This window comes from Ipomoea nil, unplaced genomic scaffold (genome assembly GCF_001879475.1).
Source record: "Ipomoea nil cultivar Tokyo-kokei standard unplaced genomic scaffold, Asagao_1.1 scaffold2705, whole genome shotgun sequence".
In the NCBI taxonomy this organism is placed as follows: domain Eukaryota; kingdom Viridiplantae; phylum Streptophyta; class Magnoliopsida; order Solanales; family Convolvulaceae; genus Ipomoea; species Ipomoea nil.
This window is the reverse complement of record NW_017619133.1, coordinates 3685577-3700492: the sequence shown is the minus strand read 5'-3', so window position 1 is coordinate 3700492 and position 14916 is coordinate 3685577.

Here is a 14916-nt window from a genome sequence, read left to right as displayed (position 1 = left end):
GTGTTGTTCTTGATGATTATGATGTTCTTGATGATTAATTGGTATCCTTGATGATTATGTGTTGTCCCTACCGAATCTTGCAATTAAAAGACGAATCGTATCCTTGTTGATATAAAAGTGATTAGAACCCTAGGTTGTACCGTATGCTTTGATTCTTGGATTATCGGGTGGAAATCGCATGTTTGGGTGTTGATTATGTTTAGAAAAGCATGATAGGCCATGTGCCGTTCGTTTCCCGTATTTGATCCGTTAATTGTCTACTTGTTGCTGTTAATTGCGTTGTAAAGTGTCTAAGCATGGTTTCGGGTTCCACAACGGTTCCCGGGCGAAAAGTGATGAAAAGAGTCAGTGGGGGGTAGGTGGGGTAGGGGACCCGCCACCTACCCGCGGCATTCTCGGGCAGCTCCGGCAGCGGGCAGCCGGCGGGCGGGCATCTGCCCGCCAGGCACCCGCTGCCCGGAACAGTGGCAGCCGGCGGGTGGACCCCCACCCACCGGCTACCCGCTGGAAACTACACTACCTCGGGCTCCCGGTTTCCCCGTTTGATGTTTCCCCGATCCCCGTGGTGTCCCAACGGACCTCGTTTGTCGTGCCTATGTCTAGTTTGATGTTTCGGGTACCGTTCGTAGGTTTATGAGTCTGTTATATCGCATGCTAGTTGAATTGGTATCCCGTTGACCTAGGTGAAAGAAGTATGAACCCCTTAGGGCTATCCTTAGTATGTGATGGATCACGCATAGGTTTGTTATACGCTTTATTCCCCTTCCCGATGTGTAACGTGGGTTGCATGTGCTTGCTATGTGTTATGTGTGTGTGCTACCCCAATTCTGTTGCGATCGGATTGGTTATCCTGAGCTGCGGTTCAGAAGCTGGCTGCGGTCAGATTGGCATTCCTGGCTACGGTCAGATGACATTCTCTTGGGCTGCGGTCTACCGTTTGGTTGCGATCAAACGTTTCTATACGAGCTGTGGTTCGTCCTTTATCCTGGCTGCGGTCAGATGACACTCTCTTGGGCTGCGGTCCACTGTTTGGTTGCGATCAAACATTATGATGAGCTGCGGTTCATCGGTCGGTTGCGATCGACCTCCCCGTGTTGCGATACGGGGCATGGTGCTGCGGGACTGTGTCAGAGCTATATGCGCTGACCCTCATGTATGGGCATGCGATCGGTCCTGTGGCGCCAACAATGTGCGTTATGTGTGTGATATGGACGAGTTGTGACTATGATGCCTTGGGATGTGACTATGGGGTTCATATTGGGGATTGTCTATGATGGGATTATGATTACCGTTTGTGCCTTGTCGTAACTGCTTTATCTATTGTGAAATGCGTATGCTTGCTATGTCTACTGCTGGTGTCTAGCCTTAACTGTTGAGTCACTCCCGGTTTTAAAAGCTAGAGTTCGTAGGATATATCTTCATGCTCATAATGGTTTTCGTATATCTATATATATCTCTATATGTATTGTATTTCAACGCGTTGGAGTGGGTTACCAGCATCTCTCGCTGAACAGATATATTTGGCTTTCAGGCACAGAGGACTAGAGCACTGGAGCGCGCTAGAACTGGAGCGTAGAAGTAGAGTAGTTTCCCTTTCGGCCTGCGTGCCATATTATGCATTGTGTTTCAATGGATATTAGTTAGACAGCCTGTGCACCTGGGTTCTCTAGCCCAGGTGTGGCATAGCACCCCGTACACTTGTGATATACTTTGGGATGTAATGAGATATTACCTTTATTATATAAGCTTAAAATGTCTTGAAAATCTGGGGTGTTACAGTTGGTATCAGAGCCTAAGTTTGACCCTAGGAAAAGACTCTTAAAGACCGGACTTTAGGACGTTAGGCTTGAGCTCTAAGTACCTAGGAACATAGGACTCAGGAATCTTAGGACGCGCGGTGAGATTGTGAAACCTACACATAATTCCCTACACGTCGCCCTTCCCCATTCTAAAACCCTTCCCCACTTATCACTTCACCAGAAGTGCGTCGAACTCTAACTTAACATTCTTATAAACACTGACCAGAAAGACGATAGCATGGCACCGAGCAGAAGGCAATCAAGGACTCCGGAACCCGCCACCAACGACCCCTTGACCCAAACCCTACAGCAACTAACACAAGTCGCGCAGGCGTTAAGCGACGCGGCCCTTCGCAACACCAGGCCCCCACCGCCTCCGGTAAATACAAACTCTGACGTCGCTCGACAAGTCTCGAATCACCGACCACCCACGTTCTTCGGAGAAGAGGACCCCGCAGTCCTGGAGGAATGGATTCGGACCCTTGACAAGATTTTAGGGGTAGTAGAATGTCCAGAGGAGCGTCGTGTAGAAATAGCCTCGTTCTACTTCGGACACGAGGCCGACCTCTGGTGGATCCACGAAGGACCCGCCCACCGACAAGAACCAGGGTTCGACTGGGAAAGCCTCAAGGCACGATTACGTGAACGGTTCTACCCAACCCACATAAAAGCATCCATGTATGAAGAGTTCCTTCATCTAAGGCAAGGGACGGCCACCGTCGTGGAGTACCATAAACGATTCCTCGAACTGGCGTGCTTCGCACCCGAACTTGTCCCCACCGAGGTGACCAAGGTAGAAAGATTCGTATCGGGCCTCAACTTCGAAGCCCGGAAGGCACTAGTAGTAAGTAGGCCCCGGACCCTCAACGAGGCTTACGTCAGTGCCGCGAACCTCTATCGGATCCAACTACTTCAACGCGGAGCTCAGGAACAAATGCGAAGAAGGAACACCGGAAGTGGGGCACCACCGGTGAAAAGAACAAGGAACGACATCGGCACGAGATCAAACAACCCGACTAACCCAAGACCGCCCCGGGAAGCAACGAAGCGAACCCAAGAAACTTTCCTTGCCCGAGATGCAACAAAAGTCACAGAGGCAAGGACTGCGCAGGCAACCCCTAGCGATGCTTCAACTGCGGAGAGGAAGGACACAAGGCTTTCCAATGCATTCGGCCCCAAAGACCGCGTCCCACCACCACGGGCCAACACGGGGGTACCGGTCACCAAGGGGCTACGGCGCTCCCGGAAAAGTATTCGTCATGAGCCAAACGCAAGCCGACCTCGGAAACGAAGAAGGCCTAGGAGGGGAAAACCCAATCCCTGAAGACGAGGACCATACGGACCCCGCCGAAGAAAACCCCGAAAGCGAATTCTGTTTAGGATAAGCCATCACCCCCTGTATCGTATAGACCACTTATTTAGTTTAATTACTTCGGGAGCATTATGTCTACTTAGCTTAGCTACTTAGAAAGTATTATGAATAAAGATTCCTTTTCATTCAAATTCCGATTCCACTACGAGAGTAAAACACAAGTTATGCCACCAACCCACCCCTTTCCCCACTAAAAGACGAAATAAGGAAAAAGACAAAGAAGGGCCACACCACCAAGAATTGCTTAATGTTGCCAATGGGGATTGAACTCTAGACCTCCCACTTATAAGGCTAAGTTCTTAACCACTAGCCCATATGTGTTTCTTGAAACCACAAGGGAACACCCTCTTGATAAACCCCTCCAAACCCCTAAAACCCATAAAATCCCCAAATCATAAACCCTTCTCCTTCTTCCCCAAATCACCCAACCCCTCTCTTCTCTCTCTCACGCCCCGCCTAAAACTCTCACCGGCCGACCACCGTAGACACACCGCAACCCCGCGACGCCGCCCAGTCACACGCCGTCGCCGGCCGACGCACGACCGCCAGCCCGCGACGCCGCACCATCGCCCGAGACCGGCCACCCCTCTCCGCCCGGTGGATGCCCAGCTCCAACCCGCTGCCACCACCATTCGACACCACCTCGGAGACTGCTGCCGCCACTAGCTCGCCGTCGCCTTCCCTCGCCGAATCGACGCCGGAAACACCGCTCGCCGGCGCCTTCCGTGAAAGCGAGCGAGAAACTGTCGCCGGAGACCCGCCGGAAAAGTTTGCCGGAAAGCCGCCGTCGCCGCCGTGCCGGAAAAAGGAGCCGCCGGAAAACGCCACCAACAAACGATCGGCACCATGCCAAAGAAGCCTCTCGGAATCCGCACCCCGGAGTGGAGCAATGCCGATTACACCGTAATCGGAGGTAAAGCACTCGAACCCGACCAATTCTCTCCGGAATTGGTTGACATGCTTAAACATCAAGGGCTTTTAGATACTTATCTCGCCATCAAAGGGGACACATACCCCGACTTGGTAAAAGAGTTCTACCAACACCTTGTGGCCACCAAACGAGGTGACAAGGTAGAAATTGCCACCAAGGTCCGTGGCAAGGAAATTGTGCTTTCCGAGGGTCGCTTGGCCAAGCTCTTGAAATTGACCACCACGGGTGTGTCTAACTATGACCGGAAAGGGTGAATTGACACCCCAACCACGGGTACAAGGACTACCTCGGGTACTTACTCGGGAAAGAGGATGGGTTCACCTCGACCACCCGACCAAACCGGAAATGGCTATCGGCGGAGCAAAAGATATTGGTTATGATTGTAACCGATAGCATCTTGCCCACCAATAACAAGAGCAAGGATGTGGGAAGCTTGGAGTGCACCTTTGCGTATCTCCTAAAACATAAAATCAAGTTCAACCTGCCGGCACTCATGCTAAAGCACATAGAGTTCTGCAAAACAAACAACCGGCTTAGCCTACCTTACGGGATGATCCTAAGTTGGATCATGGAGAAAAAGGGGATAGACCTAAGCCACACCGAGGTCAAAACCGCCAATGGCATGGTTTTCAATGCCCAAAACCTCCGCCGCAACGACATCTACTTCATCGAAGGAGGACACTATCTCACCCTCGAAGAAATCTGCCACAAACCCGATGGGGAACGTAGGGAATTGGTTGATCGGTTGGACATCTCCAACAAAAAGCTCAAGCGGGCCATGCAAGATTGCGGAGGCACGGAAGAAAATGAAGGACAAGAGGAGGAAGACGGGCCTAACCCGTCAGTGCACCCACAGCCAGGAGGGAACCCGAGGGGGCAAGACGAGGGTTCGGTCAATGAACGCATACTCGCACAGCTCGACCGACAGAATCAAATCATGGAAGAAGGGTTCTCATCCCTGATCAGCACCACACACGCACTCGATCAAAGGGTAGCAGCGATCGAGGCCGCCTTGGGCACTCGCGGTGCACCCAGTTCCAGCGCAGGAAACCGAGGTACAACCGAAAACTTCCCTATCACAACACCATCAAAAGTTCAGCCTACCCCAAGCCAAGACAAACGTAAGGCCGCAACCCTAATCAGGAGGCCAAGCTACGAGGTGTCTAGGGGTGAAAGGGTGGACTATAACACCGGGCTTCGGGGACGAAGCCCTTGTAAAGGGGGGAAGAGTGTAACACCCCGTGTTACGGCCCCTAAAACCATTTAATTAATCAATCAATAAGCCCAAGAGAAGGAATAAATCATAATGATCAATTAGGGAAAAAGGCCCACCGTAGTCCATGGGCCCTCATATATAAACCCAACCCCTAAACCCAATCCTTAGTTCCGAAAGGAATAGAATTAGCAAGCCTATAATATTAGTTCCTAATTAGGACTCCTAAATATATAAATAAGGGACTTAGGAGACACCTAGAACTCCCCACACGCCTAAACGCCCCACCTCCCCAGGAGAGCTCCAAGAATTCCCTTAGAAGAAAGCAAGAAAGCAAGGAAGCTTAAAGAAAGACCCTTCATAGCCAAGGAACTAATTAAGGCTAAGAGGTAACCCATGTCTCAACAAAACCTATTTTCATAGCTATGATTTCCCCTTAGGGTTTCCCCCCGTATGATTGTGAATGGCGAATTACTATGATTATTATTGATATTGATTTAATGATTCCATGGGGAATCTTGATAATCTTGATGTTGGGAGTTTCTTGATAATTGTAATGTTCTTGATGATTAATTGGGATTCTTGATGATTATGTGTTGTTCTTGATGATTATGATGTTCTTGATGATTAATTGGTATCCTTGATGATTATGTGTTGTCCCTACCGAATCTTGCAATTAAAAGACGAATCGTATCCTTGTTGATATAAAAGTGATTAGAACCCTAGGTTGTACCGTATGCTTTGATTCTTGGATTATCGGGTGGGAAATCGCATGTTTGGGTGTTGATTATGTTTAGAAAAGCATGATAGGCCATGTGCCGTTCGTTTCCCGTATTTGATCCGTTAATTGTCTACTTGTTGCTGTTAATTGCGTTGTAAAGTGTCTAAGCATGGTTTCGGGTTCCACAACGGTTCCCGGGGCGAAAGGTGATGAAAAGAGTCAGTGGGGGGTAGGTAGGGGTAGGGGACCCGCCACCTACCCGCGGCATTCTCGGGCAGCTCCGGCAGCGGGCAGCCGGCGGGCGGGCATCTGCCCGCCAGGCACCCGCTGCCCGGAACAGTGGCAGCCGGCGGGTGGACCCCCACCCACCGGCTACCCGCTGGAAACTACACTACCTCGGGCTCCCGGTTTCCCCGTTTGATGTTTCCCCGATCCCCGTGGTGTCCCAACGGACCTCGTTTGTCGTGCCTATGTCTAGTTTGATGTTTCGGGTACCGTTCGTAGGTTTATGAGTCTGTTATATCGCATGCTAGTTGAATTGGTATCCCGTTGACCTAGGTGAAAGAAGTATGAACCCCTTAGGGCTATCCTTAGTATGTGATGGATCACGCATAGGTTTGTTATACGCTTTATTCCCCTTCCCGATGTGTAACGTGGGTTGCATGTGCTTGCTATGTGTTATGTGTGTGTGCTACCCCAATTCTGTTGCGATCGGATTGGTTATCCTGAGCTGCGGTTCAGAAGCTGGCTGCGGTCAGATTGGCATTCCTGGCTACGGTCAGATGACATTCTCTTGGGCTGCGGTCCACCGTTTGGTTGCGATCAAACGTTTCTATACGAGCTGTGGTTCGTCCTTTATCCTGGCTGCGGTCAGATGACACTCTCTTGGGCTGCGGTCCACTGTTTGGTTGCGATCAAACATTATGATGAGCTGCGGTTCATCGGTCGGTTGCGATCGACCTCCCCGTGTTGCGATACGGGGCATGGTGCTGCGGGACTGTGTCAGAGCTATATGCGCTGACCCTCATGTATGGGCATGCGATCGGTCCTGTGGCGCCAACAATGTGCGTTATGTGTGTGATATGGACGAGTTGTGACTATGATGCCTTGGGATGTGACTATGGGGTTCATATTGGGGATTGTCTATGATGGGATTATGATTACCGTTTGTGCCTTGTCGTAACTGCTTTATCTATTGTGAAATGCGTATGCTTGCTATGTCTACTGCTGGTGTCTAGCCTTAACTGTTGAGTCACTCCCGGTTTTAAAAGCTAGAGTTCGTAGGATATATCTTCATGCTCATAATGGTTTTCGTATATCTATATATATCTCTATATGTATTGTATTTCAACGCGTTGGAGTGGGTTACCAGCATCTCTCGCTGAACAGATATATTTGGCTTTCAGGCACAGAGGACTAGAGCACTGGAGCGCGCTAGAACTGGAGCGTAGAAGTAGAGTAGTTTCCCTTTCGGCCTGCGTGCCATATTATGCATTGTGTTTCAATGGATATTAGTTAGACAGCCTGTGCACCTGGGTTCTCTAGCCCAGGTGTGGCATAGCACCCCGTACACTTGTGATATACTTTGGGATGTAATGAGATATTACCTTTATTATATAAGCTTAAAATGTCTTGAAAATCTGGGGTGTTACAGTTGGTATCAGAGCCTAAGTTTGACCCTAGGAAAAGACTCTTAAAGACCGGACTTTAGGACGTTAGGCTTGAGCTCTAAGTACCTAGGAACATAGGACTCAGGAATCTTAGGACGCGCGGTGAGATTGTGAAACCTACACATAACTTCCCTACACGTCGCCCTTCCCCATTCTAAAACCCTTCCCCACTTATCACTTCACCAGAAGTGCGTCGAACTCTAACTTAACATTCTTATAAACACTGACCAGAAAGACGATAGCATGGCACCGAGCAGAAGGCAATCAAGGACTCCGGAACCCGCCACCAATGACCCCTTGACCCAAACCCTACAGCAACTAACACAAGTCGCGCAGGCGTTAAGCGACGCGGCCCTTCGCAACACCAGGCCCCCACCGCCTCCGGTAAATACAAACTCTGACGTCGCTCGACAAGTCTCGAATCACCGACCACCCACGTTCTTCGGAGAAGAGGACCCTGCAGTCCTGGAGGAATGGATTCGGACCCTTGACAAGATTTTAGGGGTAGTAGAATGTCCAGAGGAGCGTCGTGTAGAAATAGCCTCGTTCTACTTCGGACACGAGGCCGACCTCTGGTGGATCCACGAAGGACCCGCCCACCGACAAGAACCAGGGTTCGACTGGGAAAGCCTCAAGGCACGATTACGTGAACGGTTCTACCCAACCCACATAAAAGCATCCATGTATGAAGAGTTCCTTCATCTAAGGCAAGGGACGGCCACCGTCGTGGAGTACCATAAACGATTCCTCGAACTGGCGCGCTTCGCACCCGAACTTGTCCCCACCGAGGTGACCAAGGTAGAAAGATTCGTATCGGGCCTCAACTTCGAAGCCCGGAAGGCACTAGTAGTAAGTAGGCCCCGGACCCTCAACGAGGCTTACGTCAGTGCCGCGAACCTCTATCGGATCCAACTACTTCAACGCGGAGCTCAGGAACAAATGCGAAGAAGGAACACCGGAAGTGGGGCACCACCGGTGAAAAGAACAAGGAACGACATCGGCACGAGATCAAACAACCCGACTAACCCAAGACCGCCCCCGGGAAGCAACGAAGCGAACCCAAGAAACTTTCCTTGCCCGAGATGCAACAAAAGTCACAGAGGCAAGGACTGCGCAGGCAACCCCTAGCGATGCTTCAACTGCGGAGAGGAAGGACACAAGGCTTTCCAATGCATTCGGCCCCAAAGACCGCGTCCCACCACCACGGGCCAACACGGGGGTACCGGTCACCAAGGGGGCTACGGCGCTCTCGGAAAAGTATTCGTCATGAGCCAAACGCAAGCCGACCTCGGAAACGAAGAAGGCCTAGGAGGGTAAAACCCAATCCCTGAAGACGAGGACCATACGGACCCCGCCGAAGAAAACCCCGAAAGCGAATTCTGTTTAGGATAAGCCATCACCCCCTTGTAACCACCCCCTGTATCGTATAGACCACTTATTTAGTTTAATTACTTCGGGAGCATTATGTCTACTTAGCTTAGCTACTTAGAAAGTATTATGAATAAAGATTCTTTTTCATTCAAATTCCGATTCCACTACGAGAGTAAAACACAAGTTATGCCACCAACCCACCCCTTTCCCCACTAAAAGACGAAATAAGGAAAAAGACAAAGAAAGGCCACACCACCAAGAATTGCTTAATGTTGCCAATGGGGATTGAACTCTAGACCTCCCACTTATAAGACTAAGTTCTTAACCACTAGCCCATGTGTGTTTCTTGAAACCACAAGGGAACACCCTCTTGATAAACCCCTCCAAACCCCTAAAACCCATAAAATCCCCAAATCATAAACCCTTCTCCTTCTTCCCCAAATCACCCAACCCCTCTCTTCTCTCTCTCACGCCCTGCCTAAAACTCTCACCGGCCGACCACCGTAGACACACCGCAACCCCGCGACGCCGCCCAGTCACACGCCGTCGCCGGCCGACGCACGACCGCCAGCCTGCGACGCCGCACCATCGCCCGAGACCGGCCACCCCTCTCCGCCCGGTGGATGCCCAGCTCCAACCCGCTGCCACCACCATTCGACACCACCTCGGAGACTGCTGCCGCCACTAGCTCGCCGTCGCCTTCCCTCGCCGAATCGACGCCGGAAACACCGCTCGCCGGCGCCTTCCGTGAAAGCGAGCGAGAAACTGTCACCGGAGACCCGCCGGAAAGCCGCCGTCGCCGCCGTGCCAGAAAAAGGAGCCGCCGGAAAACGCCTGTTATATCGCACCTATGTCTAGTTTGATGTTTCGGGTACCGTTCGTAGGTTTATGAGTCTGTTATATCGCATGCTAGTTGAATTGGTATCCCGTTGACCTAGGTGAAAGAAGTATGAACCCCTTAGGGCTATCCTTAGTATGTGATGGATCACGCATAGGTTTGTTATACGCTTTATTCCCCTTCCCGATGTGTAACGTGGGTTGCATGTGCTTGCTATGTGTTATGTGTGTGTGATACCCCAATTCGGTTGCGATCGGATTGGTTATCCTGAGCTGCGGTTCAGAAGCTGGCTGCGGTCAGATTGGCATTCCTGGCTGCGGTCAGATGACATTCTCTTGGCTGCGGTCCACCGTTTGGTTGCGATCAAACGTTTCTATACGAGCTGCGGTTCGTCCTTTATCCTGGCTGCGGTCAGATGACACTCTCTTGGGCTGCGGTCCACTGTTTGGTTGCGATCAAACATTATGATGAGCTGCGGTTCATCGGTCGGTTGCGATCGACCTCCCCGTGTTGCGATACGGGGCATGGTGCTGCGGGGCTGTGTCAGAGCTATATGCGCTGACCCTCATGTATGGGCATGCGATCGGTCCCGTGGCGCCAACAATGTGCGTTATGTGTGTGATATGGACGAGTTGTGACTATGATGCCTTGGGATGTGACTATGGGGTTCATATTGGGGATTGTCTATGATGGGATTATGATTACCGTTTGTGCCTTGTCGTAACTGCTTTATCTATTGTGAAATGCGTATGCTTGCTATGTCTACTGCTGGTGTCTAGCCTTAACTGTTGAGTCACTCCCGGTTTTAAAAGCTAGAGTTCGTAGGATATATCTTCATGCTCATAATGGTTTTCGTATATCTATATATATCTCTATATGTATTGTATTTCAACGCGTTGGAGTGGGTTACCAGCATCTCTCGCTGAACAGATATATTTGGCTTTCAGGCACAGAGGACTAGAGCACTGGAGCGCGCTAGAACTGGAGCGTAGAAGTAGAGTAGTTTCCCTTTCGGCCTGCGTGCCATATTATGCATTGTGTTTCAATGGATATTAGTTAGACAGCCTGTGCACCTGGGTTCTCTAGCCCAGGTGTGGCATAGCACCCCGTACACTTGTGATATACTTTGGGATGTAATGAGATATTACATTTATTATATAAGCTTAAAATGTCTTGAAAATCTGGGGTGTTACACCTTAGCTGACCACGACCCAAGTATCCCGAGCCCTAACACAATCCCTACCGGCCTCTAGGTAGACATAATGTCGGACATAGACAGTCAAAACGCCTCAATCGCGGATTATGACGACGCGGTCGAGCAGATAAGCGAAGAGGTGCACATCATGTCCTATTCACCAGAGGTCGTTCAACGACCACAGAAGACCCCCGAGCGACGAAGGTCGTCTAGTTCGGAGGGAACGTCGAGCTCGAGCAGCGAGAGCGGCGAGAGTACAACGAGCGAACGACACTCCTCGAGCGAAGCTGCTCGGGAAACGCCGACCCGGGTAATTGGGGATTACCCTCAGCCAGCACCTCCGACTGGCGATCGGGAGGCCACACCAGAGCCGGTCGAGGAAGACCCGGCTGCCCCGCCCGCACCAGCTAACGGGGAGTTGGTGTTCTTAAACAGCGAGAGCGTCGAGCGGCAAGAAAGCCTATTGACGACGGGAGAAGCATCAAATATTTCCGCCATACTCACTGGTCGTGTCCGTTTTGACACCCGTCGGAGTTTGGGGAACATCATTGATCGTCACGAAGGCAAGTGGATCGGGATGCACTTTGACTCACTCCTAGCCCCGATCCAGATCCCCTTCTCCGCTCTGCTGACCGCATTCCTAGGCTACTACCGAGTGGTCCCGGCCCAGATCTGCCCGAATGCTCACAGGATTCTAGCGTGCTTCCCGCAAATCTGCGCTCGGCACGAAGTGGCATGCACGATGGAGTTGTTCAACTTCATCTACCAGGTGAAGACCCCACCGGCCAAGTATGGAGGTGGGTTTCTGATGATCCAGTCCCGGGCGGACATGTGCGCGATCGAGAGTCTACCCGGGAACAACAAAGGCTGGAAGAACAGGATCTTCTCGGTCGAATACGACCCGTGGATCCTCCCAGCCGAGAGGGTGTGGAGCACTCACTACAGAAAGCAAGTGGTGCCGGTCGACGAATGCCCTCTAGGACGTTGTCTCCAAGATCTCGAGCGAGATCCACGAGTACAAGATCTTCCACTCGAGGGAGTGCTATGATGAAGCCCAACTGCCACCGCCACGGTACGACCTCGAGGCGAATTACCTGCCTGTGCCGGGTGTAACGATCGCGAGGGCGGCTACCCGGGCTGAGCCGGAGAACGAAGGTCTAACACTAACCGATCGTCCCCGACCCTAACTCCCTGATCACTCTCCGACGGCCATCTAACCATTTTGTTTTTGTTTGCAGGTTTTGACGAAGATGAGGCGCCCCGAGCCCCCCGAGCTAAAATCACGCTCGGGAAAAAGAAGGTTAAGGCCAAGCCGGCCGGGGAGCAACAGATCCCGACCGCCCGGCCAATGGGCGCTTCTACAACCGTCACCACAGCCGAAGGCTACGTGGTCGATGCGTCTGACGTCCTGGTCTCCCGAGTTACTGCCCCTAAGGGCAAGGAGAAAGCGCCCGAGAAAGGCATCGAAGATAGCGGGGCACTAAAGCGCCGGAGGAACCAGCGCAGCCCGAGCCCCCCAGTCGGGGCCATCAAGGGTGATACATCTATCCTCACCCGGATCGGCAATGCCGGGCCGATCAAGGAGGATATGAACAAACTCACCCCGACCCAAGTGACCGAGAAGATTGGCCACGACCTGGCCGAGGTAAGAACTTTTGTCTTCTTATTTTCATACAAGTGACTATGCTCGGGCTAATCCCGACCGTCTATTTTTTTACAGATCTCCCGAGCGACTCAACTCCTCCAACGTCGAGCGCTTCTGGCCAACGAAGCCGATACATTGAAGAAGGTTGCCGACCGGCGACTTGGGGAGATTACCGACCTCCAAGCGGAGCTGAAAAAAGCTAAGGAGGGTCGGCAGGCGGCGGAGAAGGCCGCCCGGGAAGCTAAAGGGGCCCAAGAGCTGACCGAGAAAGTCGCGAGAGAGGCCCTCGGGGAGGCAAAAGAAGCCAAGGCCCGACTGGCCAACCTTGATGAGCTGGCACAGCACCTCTACCGGGACGAGGCGTCCGGCACAAAGTTTCTCCAGGAGACCTGGAAGACCAAGGTCGGGGAAGCGCTGATCTGGACGTTCGGGCGCTAGGCATTCAAGTCCGGCTAGCGGAAGATGCGGGCGAAGACCCAGACATTCATGGAGGAAGCCCTCGAAGGTGAGGATCTCCAGCTGGTCTTGACAACCCTCCCGGACGACATCGCCGACCCCGGCCCACCGCCATTCGGTCCCGAGGAGGAGGTAACTGAGCCGAGCGATGTTGCTGTGAAGAAGTAGTGTAGGTTCACTTCTTCGTTTTTGTGTAAGCGAACTCCGTCGGGAGCCCGGTCCCGATCTGTACCGGGCATACTTTAACGATTAATGAAATCATTTTTTATCCATCTTGTTTTGTTCGATTTTTACTTCTTATGCCTTTACTTTAGTTTGCTTGTAAGCCGGTCGTCCTTTGCCCGACCATTCGGCCTAATGGCCTGGTCGTGCGTGTCCCGACCCAATGGCCTTTTGGCCCTTTAAAATGTCGAACTTTTTTGGCCTGCTCGTTCGGGATTTTCCCGACCGTTTGGCCTCGTCGAAAATTCGAAAAATATTTTGGCCTTTTCGCTCTGGGTGTTCCCGAACACTTGGCCTTGCACTTCCTTCATCCTAGCCCCCACATTGTTGTGCGCACGAGGCACGAGTGAGTGCGACAATGGAAATACGTTGGATGGATCGGGAGATTTTGCTGTAGCTCTGGCTTCCCCAATCGGTGGTCTGACCCAAGTGTTCGCCGAAGATAAGCGCATTGGCCGGCCGATAGATTCGCCCGACTGAATTGTAGACGGCTATTAGAGCCACAGTATAGACGGCTATTAGAGCCAAATTGTATACCCCTATCGGTTGGAACCGAGGGATATGAGTTATGAGACGTAGAGCCCCTCTTCGTTGTTGATGTTAAATCTCGATCGGGCGGATCACGAGCGAGACTAGCTGATGAAGCAGATTTAGATTAATCTACTTCATATTAAGGCGATGGAAAAAACCGATCGGGCCGCCGTATGCAAACGGTCGAGCAATCACCGATCGTATAAACATTAAATTTTCCCGTTCGCAGATGGTTAGAAATACTTACAACAAATAACTTACAAGTACTGAACGACGAACGGTGCCCACTCGCAGGTCGAGCCCCCACTTCATCAATAATTACAAAAAACGGGCTAATGCCTAAACAAGACGAGGTGTTCGGAATTCCAAGTCCCCTCGATCTGCCTACCGGTCGTCGTTTCCAGACGGTAGGTTCTCGGCCGTATAACAGCGGTGATGACGTACGGACCCTCCCAGTTCTGAGCTAACTTTCCTCCTTCCAAAGGCTGACTGGCTTCCCGTCGGCGTAGAACGTAATCACCGACCTGAAAGTACTGAGGGTTGACCCTGACATCCTTCGAACTCTTCACTCACTTCTGGTACTCGACCATACGCTGAGCGGATAGCTCTCTCTTTTCCTCGACCCCGTCAAGATCCACGATCATCGAGTGTTCGTTTTCCTCTGCATTGTAAGTTCGTTCTCTGGCAGTCGGGATCCATGCCTCGATCGGGAGTCGGGCTTCGGCCCCATAGACAAGGGCGAACGGTGTCTCCAAAGTTGTTTCCCTCGGGGTCGTCCGTTAAGTCCAGAGAACATAGGGTAACTCATTGGCCCAACTACGGCCAGCCGAGTGCAGCTTCTTCTTCAGACCTTCCAGGATTGTCCGATTGGCATTCTCGACCTGTCCATTTCCCTGAGGGTAAGCTATTGATAACCGGATGTGGGTTGTCCCAATCGTGGCAAGAAAATTCT